This window comes from Oryctolagus cuniculus, chromosome X, assembly GCF_964237555.1.
Source record: "Oryctolagus cuniculus chromosome X, mOryCun1.1, whole genome shotgun sequence".
Lineage (NCBI taxonomy): Eukaryota > Metazoa > Chordata > Mammalia > Lagomorpha > Leporidae > Oryctolagus > Oryctolagus cuniculus.
Window position 1 is genome coordinate 70,418,536 of NC_091453.1, and position 9,486 is coordinate 70,428,021.

The following is a 9,486-nucleotide window of genomic DNA, read 5'->3' on the forward strand; positions in this document are numbered from 1 at the left end:
ATTTCATATGGTTTCACCCAATATTATATATGTGGTTATTTTAAAATATTTGGTATCGTACTATAAATATCTCTCTACAACTTTCTTTTTTAAAGATTTATTTATTTATTTGAGGGGCAGAATTACAGGTAGAGAGAGGGAGAGACAGAGAGGTCTTCCATCCGCTGGTTGACTCCCCAAATGGCCGCAACGACCAGACCTGAGCTGATGGGAAGCCAGGAGCTAGGAGCTTCTTATGGATCCTCTATGTGAATGCAGGGGCCATTCCAATGTGCAATTCCAACAGAAAAAGTGGATGGAACGTGTTTTTATGTTACTACTTAGAAAGATCAGCCATACTTTTGGACTCGACTTGATAGAAAACACAACAAACAAATTGACAAAAGATTTAAACATTTTCTACATTCAAAAGACAATTCAAAAGAAGTTTTTGGAATATTGAGGAGGACTTCAAACCGGTTCCAGAGTGCTGGATACCGAGTTTTCACTGAGGCTTCATCTTCCCAGGAATAGAACAGTTAAATGGGAATCCAGCGCCTGATGAAAATGGACACATTCCTGGCTGGATACCAGTAGCAAAAATACAACAGTATTGCTGGCATTCCTCTGTGGTTAACTATGAATTTGAAATTACCTTGGTATTAAAGCATCACCCTGAAGATCCTGGACTCTTGGAAATTAGTGTTGTGCCACTAGCAGATCTCTTAGAACAAACACTGGAACTTGTAGGAACAAATATTAATGGAAATCCATATGGTCCATCGTCATCATCTCGGTTTATGCTGGCCAATTCTAGATACTTACACAAATTCAAAACCAGTTGTTATTAACGTGAACTTGAACAAATATGACTGTACCTTTGATACTGTTTGTTTAATCACTTTTCAAAAATAGATAATCAGAAATTTGGTAGGCTTAGAGATCTAAAACTTGATGTATAAATGCCATGATGAAATGCAATTAAAATTAGCTTCATTATTGTTGTATTTGAATTCTAAATATTCTGCTATATTCAAATAGGTAAAAATGCCATGAAATGGCCAGCGCCGCGGCTCACTTGGCTAATCCTCTGCCTGCAGCACCAGCACCCCGGGTTCTAGTCCCGGTTGGGGCTCCAGTTCTGTCCCGGTTTCTCCTCTTCCAGTCCAGCTCTCTGCTGTGGCCCAGGAAGGCAGTGGAGGATGGCTCAAGTGCTTGGGCCTGCACCCGCATGGGAGACCAGGAGGAAGCACCTGGCTCCTGACTCCTGGCTTGGGATCAGCGCGGTGCGCCGGCCGTAGCGGCCATTTTGGGGGTGAACCAACGAAAAAAGGAAGACCTTTCTCTCTGTCTCTCTCTCTCACTGTCGAACTCTGCCTGTCAAAAAAAAAATACCATGAAACATCAATATGTCTTCTAATATTTGAAGAGAATTTTCCAGATGGAAATGCTTATTCAAAATTTTATTTGGCATCAATAAATTTTAACCCCAGACAAAAAATATAAGTAACAGTAAGCTCCCAAGCATATACAAAGGAAAAATTCTTTCCACTGTAGCTGGGTGATAATTTAAGGACAAGAATTAACAGGATTTGAGAATCTTTACATATATATACAAAACCGTCATTTTAAATGTTAAAATTGTTCTAGTTTATCTTCATACTCTTTAATGAACGTAGAGAAACCATTTTACCATAGCTTTTTTCTGTTTAAAATAACCTGAAAGTCTTCAAACTATATTTTTATAATAAGTATTCCATAGAACTTTATTTACTAAAAATTCTAATTTACCTTTGTAAAGATAAAGTGTAAAGAGGAGGGAATATTTCAGTTGAAATTTGCTTAATCTACAGAATTTTAACTTGTAAAGTTAATAAATAAAACTGCAGTTACTGATGGTTCTTTTTTTTTTTTTTTTTTTTTTTTTTTTTTTTTTGACAGGCAGAGTGGACAGTGAGAGAGAGAGACAGAGAGAGAAAGGTCTTCCTTTTTGCCGTTGGTTCACCCTCCAATGGCCGCCGCTGCAGCCGGCGCACCGCGCTGATCCTGGCAGGAGCCAGGAGCCAGGTGCTTTTCCTGGTCTCCCATGGGGTGCAGGGCCCAAGCACCTGGGCCATCCTCCACTGCACTCCCTGGCCATAGCAGAGAGCTGGCCTGGAAGAGGGGCAACCGGGACAGAATCCGGCGCCCCAACCGGGACTAGAACCCGGTGTGCCGGCGCCGCAAGGTGGAGGATTAGCCTATTGAGCCACGGCGCCGGCTACTGATGGTTCTTAATAGATAGGAAAATTATCAGGACTTCCATCTTCATTTTCAAACTGTTCATAACAAGTAACAGGGCTTGTTAATTCACTACCAAATTGCTCAGAAACTTTTTATTAACGTTTCTTCTAAGAGAATTTTTTTTTCACTTCTTCCTTGTAATTATACTTCAAATCTTCAATTTCTTTAAAAAATGGATCAAAAATTTCCAGTTCTTTTTTCAGCTTTTTTATTTCTTCCTAATAGAAACATATTATCTTTAAAAGTCATATACATGAATACAGTTTTTGGTTTCAACTAAATACATCTAATTAAAAACATGAAAGCCAATGTAATCTGAATATGCAGTTATGGTTATAAAGGCAGAGGTATTTTCTTAAGATTGTTAATAAGGTTTCACTGTACAATATAAATAAAATAAGTGATCTGTAAGTTATGCTAGTCTATGACTAAAAATTTTTCAGGTTTTAGATTATGGTGGCATTTAATCTTTCAGATTACTTTCAGATACTCAATGAGGAAATGAAAAAATCTTTAATTATTCACAACACGGATATTGTTGTGGTTGAGAATTTTTAGTTTAGGTTTCATTACAGTTCCTTTAAAGTATCTATTTTTTAACAAGTATCATCAACTTTTTATAAATATATTTATGATCAGGAAATCCTGGGACTTCTGACTGGCTGAGTTAGGCATCTGGTGAAGACAACTAATTTGAGCTTTAATCATTATTTAGAATGCCCAGTCATTACTTGCCATTCTATTACTACATCCATACTGTTTTGTTCATTTACATTGCCCTAAAATGTATAAAGCCTAGCAAATTTTTCAGGGAAACTATGACCTTAAGAGAAGATGCCTAAGAAGGAAGTCAAAGACATTGTCCCCAATACTTAAGAAAGTATAAAGTAGTGAGCTATATTTGCTACAATTAAAAAATAAATTCACTCTTCAAAAAAGAAAAAAAACGCAGTGGAGTAATCAGGCTTTCTTGAATGATTTCTTTGGCCAACTCAGAAATTCAACCTATATTTTTTTCTTGCCTGGAATCCACGTGTCAATTTATACAAAATCTCTGGTAATAGTAATGACACGACACTTAGTGTCTATTATTTATTCTCTTATATAAAAGTGTTTCCATTTATATTTATTATGATTACTGACACTTTTGGATTTTTTCATCCATCTCATTCTGTATTTTTTTATTTATGTTTTTCCATTGTTTTTCTTTTCTTTTTTTTCCTGTCTTCCACTGAATTCATTAAATGTGTTCCGGTTTATATCTATTTGTCTTCATTTTATTCATGAATCAGTGTCCTTTTTCAATTTGAGGATGTATGTCTTTCTTCAGTTTTGCAAAATTATCTAGATATGATTCTATTCTTTCTTAAACTCCCTTTAGTTAAATACATCTAATACATTTTACTCTGCTTGGGCTGCTATAACAAAATTTCATAGTCTGGGTTACTTAAACATTTATTTTCTCACAGTTCCAGAGGCTATAAATCTAATATTAGGGTGCTAGCACTGTAATATTTTTTTCTGTCTCACTCTACCCACACCCCCCATGGCAGCAGAGGAGCTGAACTTCTTGCTAAATGCAGTTGCAATGAGGTAGTGAAAGTTCGTGTCTCATTTTTCCTTGGAAGGTATTATTAGGACAGAAAGAAGTGCTCAAATAGTACTATCACTCATTAGCAAGAAGGTACTGCAAGTCAATGTCCCCCTTTGGCCACAATGGACTGAACATCTACCCCCATCTGTATGCTATACCTAAACAGGGTAATAGCTAACAAGGAAGATTACATAGGATCCAGAATTTTATGATTTATTATCCAAAATGTCCCCAATAAAATTTTAAAAACTTATACTAAGACACATGACAATAGAATTTGAATGAGAGAAGACAACACAGTTTTCAAATTGAGACGACTCAATGTTGGAATTATCTGAAAGATATTTCATTATTTTTTAAGAGACAGTGAGAGAGAGAGAGAGAGAGAGAACGAGCACACTCCCATCTACTGTTTCACTTCCCAAATGCCCACCACAGTCAGGGCTGGGCCAGGCTGATAGGAGTCAGGAACTCAATATAGGCCTCTCATATGGGTGGCAGGGTCACTGGACACAACTACTCTGGGCCATTACCTGCCGCCTCCCACAATTCTCATTAACAGATAGCTGGAATCAGATTCCGGAGCCTGGACCTCAAACCCAATGTGGGATGCTGGCATCCCAACTCAGCATTCCAACCAATACACCAAATGCCTATTCTTGACAGGCACTTTAGGGCATTAATAATAAATATTTTTAAGATTTATTTATTTATTTGAAAGTCAGAGTTACACAGAGAGAGGAGATGCAGAGAGAGAGAGAGGTCTTCCATCCACTGGTTCACTCCCCAATTAGCCGCAATGACCGGAGCTGCGCCAATCTGAAGCCAGGAGCCAGGAGCTTCCTCCGGGTCTCCCACGCAGGTGCAGGGGCCCAAGGACTTGGGTCATCTTCTACTGCTTTCCCAGGCCATAGCAGAGAACTGGATGGGAAGCGGAGCAGCCAGGTCTTGAAACGGCGCACATATGGGATGCTGGCGCTTCAGACCAGGACGTTAACCCGCTGCACCACAGCGCCAACCCCAATAAATTTGTTTTAATGAACAATTATTATGACTCAAGAAACAAATGGAAAATAGAAAATATGAATAAAGAAATTGAAGCTATCAAATAAATTAAATCAGAATTAAAAAGTAAATATAACGGTCGGCGCTGCGGCTCACTAGGCTAATCCTCCGCCTAGCGGCGCCGGCACACCGGGTTCTAGTCCCGGTCGGGGCGCCGGATTCTGTCCCGGTTGCCCCTCTTCCAGGCCAGCTCTCTGCTGTGGCCAGGGAGTGCAGTGGAGGATGGCCCAGGTGCTTGGGCCCTGCACCCCATGGGAGACCAGGAAAAGCACCTGGCTCCTGGCTCCTGCCACCGGATCGGCGCGGTGCACCGGCCGCAGCGCGCCGGCCGCGGCGGCCATTGGAGGGTGAACCAACGGCAAAAGGAAGACCTTTCTCTCTGTCTCTCTCTCACTGTCCACTCTGCCTGTCAAAAAAAATAAATAAATAAAATAAATAAATTAATTTAAAAAAAAAAGAAAGATAAAATGTTTAAAAAAAAGTAAATATAACAGTTGAAATAAAACTGCTTTTTCAGTGGCTGAATAATAGATCGGAGCCAACAGAAGAATGACAAAGCAATAGACATATCAAAAGAACTGACCAAATAAGAACAACAGAAAGAAAATAGATGAAAAACTAACTAACAAGTTTAGGAATATTGGGACACTAATAAAAGCTATAGACATGATGTCATCAGAAAGAAGAAGGAAATAATTTGAATGAATAGTGGTTGAAAACTTTTATAATTTGTCAAAAGGTGTAAAGGAAAAGAAATGTGTGCCAAGATGTAGCATATTCTAACTTCTGAAAAATAAAAATAAAAAAACCCACAAAACCCGAAAGCAGCTGTAGAGAAATGATGCATTGCATACAGGGAAACAATAATTCAAGTAACAATAGATTTCTCATAGTGAGCAATGGAGACCAAAAAGGAATGGCATGTTTTTCAAGTGCTGAAAAAATGAAAATAATTGTAATTCTTTCATATGAGATGATGATATGTTAATTAGCTTTTTTAAAAGATGTATTTGTTGGAGATAGAGATAGAGATAGCTATATATAGATATAGATAGATACAGAGAGAGAGAGAGAGAAAAGAAGAAGAAGAAGAAGGGAAAGAAGAAGAAGAAGAAGGAAAAGAAGAGGGAGAGAGAGGCAGAGAGAAAGGGAGATCTTAGATCCTCTAGTTAACACCCTAAATAGCTACAATAGGCAGGGATGAGCCAGATGGAAGGTCAGAGCCAGAAATTCCATCCAGGCCTCCCACATGGGTGGTAGGGGCTGAGGACTTGGGCCATCATCTGTTGACTTCACAGGCACATAAGCAATAAGCTGGATCAGAAGTGGAATAACCGGGACTCAAAAGGGCATTCCCATTTGGGATACCAGGTTTGCAACCTGTGGCCTAATGCACAACACCAGCCTCTGTTAATTAGCTTTATTAAAAATTGAAAACATACATCAAAGCATTACATTGTACCATATAAATACATACAATTATTATTTATCTATTAAAAATAAAAGTAGAAATCCAAAAGAAGAATATTATAAAGACACAAGCTGAAATCAAAAGAGAAAATCAATTCTTATCAGGGATTTTCTATTTTTAAAATTTATTTATTTATTTATTTGAAAGACAAAGTTACAGAGAGGCGGAGGTAGAGACAGAGAGAGAGGTCTTCCATCCATTGGTTCACTCCCCAGATGGCCGCAACGGCTGGAGCTGCGCCTATCCGAAGCCAGGAGCCAGGAGTTTCTTCCGGGTCTCCCACATGGGTGCTGGGGCCCAAGGACTTGGGCCATCTTCTACCGCTTTCCCAGGCCATAGCAGAGCTAGATCATAAATGGAGCAGCTGGGACTCGAACCAGCTCCCATATGGGATGCTGGCACTGCAGACGATGGCTTTACCCCACTACACCACAGCACCAGCCCCATCAAAGGATTCTTTAAAAAGACCAAGAAACCAATAATGACAAAATACTGTAGAAGAAATGATAAGAGGAAAGAAGACATGAATTACCAATATCATGAATGATACATGTGATTCCAATGATATTAAAAAATGAGTACACAATTATTGGCATTTTGATTTTGCTTTACAAGCATAGAATAGATAAATCAATTCTTTTTTTAAAGATTTATTTATTTATTTGAAAGGTAGAGTTATAGAGTGAAATAGAGATACAGAGAGAATCTTTCATCTACTGGTTCACTCCCCAAATAGCTGCAACAGTCAGAGCTGGGCCAGGCCCAACCGGGAGTCAGGAACTCCATCCAGGTCTCCCACATGGGTGCAGGGGTCCAAGTACCACATTAGCAAGGAGCAGGATTGAAAATGGAAAAGCCTGAACTTGAACCCACCCCCATATGGGATGCTGATGCTGCAGGAGGCAGCTTAACCCACTGTGACACAGTGCCTCCAATATATACGAATTCCCCAAGCACCAAAGCTAACAACATTCAGACAATAAGAAATAGAGAATTGTAATAGTCCTAACAATAAAATTAATGGGGGCCAACATGTGGCGCAGCTATGAAGACACTGCTTGGTGTTGTGGAAAGTGTCTGATTGAGGCTGTCATCACAGCAGGTAAAATAATTCACCAGAGCTGTCAGGTGGAGTGAGAAGAGTTAGATTTATTGAACATGCTGCAAGAGAGCAGTGGGCAGGCAGGACATCCAGAGGTTCCATGCTGCTGCCACCTGAACTATAATCTGAGAGGCATACTTCTAATTGCAGTCTCTTCACAGGATGAGTTTTCTTGTGGTCCAATGGGTCTTCCCAGTAGGTAATTTGCCATTCTGGGCAGAGCTAGGGAGTTTGAACAACCTTTAGCTAGGGACTTTCCCAGTCAACCAGGTGCCCCGGGCAACCCTCCATATTTGGGATACCCACATGCCATGTTGGAGTGCCTGGGTATGAGTCCTCGCTCTGTATCTGATTTCAGCTTCCTGCTAATTCACACTCTGGGAAGTAACAGATGCTGGCCGAGTCCTCGCCACTCATGTTGGAGACTTAAATTGAATTCTGTGCTCTTGTCATCAGCCCTGACTGTTGTGGGTATTTGTAAAGCAAATCAGCAGATAGTAGATTTCTCTCTCGCGCGCTCTCACTCTCGCCCTCAACCTCACGCTCACTCTCACTTTGCTTTCTTCCTTTCAAATCAATAAAATACATACATTTTTAAAATTTAAAAAAAATTAAGACATTGAATCTGGGACTGGTGTTGTGGCACAGTGGCGCAAGCCACCACCTGCAATGGCAGCATCCTATATGAGTTCTAGTTTGCTGCCGTTCCTGCTCCGTGCTAATGCATCTGGGAGTGCACCAGGGGATGGCCCGAGAGTTTGGGCTCCTGATATTCATGCAGGAGATCCAGATGCAGTTCTAGGCTCCTGGCTTTGGCATGGCTAACCCCCTACCATTGCAGCCATGTGGGGAGTGAACCAGCAGACAGAAGATCTCTCTGTATCTCTCCCTTTCTCCCTATAACTTTGCCTTTCAAAAAACTAAAGATCTTTTTAAAATTGATTTGGAATTTAAAATCTCAAAAAAGAATCTCCAGACCCAGATGGCTTCATGATGAGATTTATTTCAGGAATGCAATGATAGTTTACTATTCCAAAGTCAGCCAACCATGTCAACAGTTAATGGAAAAAATAATATAATTTGAATGGATGGAGAAAAGGTCTTTGATAAAATTTAATATTCATCTGTGATTAAAATAAACCTATTAGCAAGTAGAGAATTCACAGAAAATTCCTCATCTTGGTAAAGAGCATTTACAAAAAAGCTACAGTTAACATCACATTATTGGTAAGACTGAATGTATTCCATTAAAAGCATGGACAAAGAAAAATATGTCCAAGGGCCAGTATTGTGGTGTAGCAGGTAAAGTTACCATCTGCAGTGCTAGACTCCCATATGGGTTTGTGTCCTGGCTCCTCCACTTCTGATCCAGCTCCCTGCTAAAGGCCTGGGAAAAGCAGTAGAAGATGGCTGAAATATTTGGGCCCCTGCTATCCATGTGGGAGACTTGGAGGAGGTTCTTGGCTCCTTGCTTTGACTTGGCCTAGTCCTGGCTGTTTTGGCTATCTGGGAAGTGAAACAGCAGATAGAAGATTTTCTCTCTCTCTCTCTCTCTCTCTCTCTGTCCCTCTCTCTTTCAAATAAGTAATAAATCTTATGACAAAAAATAAAGAGAAACATGTCTGTTCTAATGACTGTTATTCAACATGATATTAGTAGTCCTAGCCAGTGCAGTAAGAAAATTAAATAGACATTTAAATTTAAGTACATTTAAATACAGACATTTACATTTAATATTTATGCCCTATTTCCAGTTGATATTCTTATCTATGTAGAAAATCCCAAGAAATCTTCCAAATATCTAGAATAAGTGATTTCAGCCAAGTTGCAAGACCAGAATCAAATAGCAACTGTATTTACATATACTAAATGAGTATATGGAAACCAAAAATTAAAATAAGACACTTAACAGTTACTTTCCCGGAGGTACCTTTCTCTGAAGGGAGGAGAGAACTTCCACTTTGACTATGACCTTGTCTAAATAAGATCGGA

The 9,486-nt window shown here is 39.5% G+C and overlaps 1 pseudogene; it reads left to right on the forward strand.

Moving 5' to 3' along the window:
* Positions 1-252: 252 nt before the first annotated feature.
* On the forward strand, positions 253-941 carry LOC103351947 (RNA ligase 1 pseudogene; annotated as a pseudogene).
* The last annotated feature ends 8,545 nt before the right edge of the window (positions 942-9,486 follow it).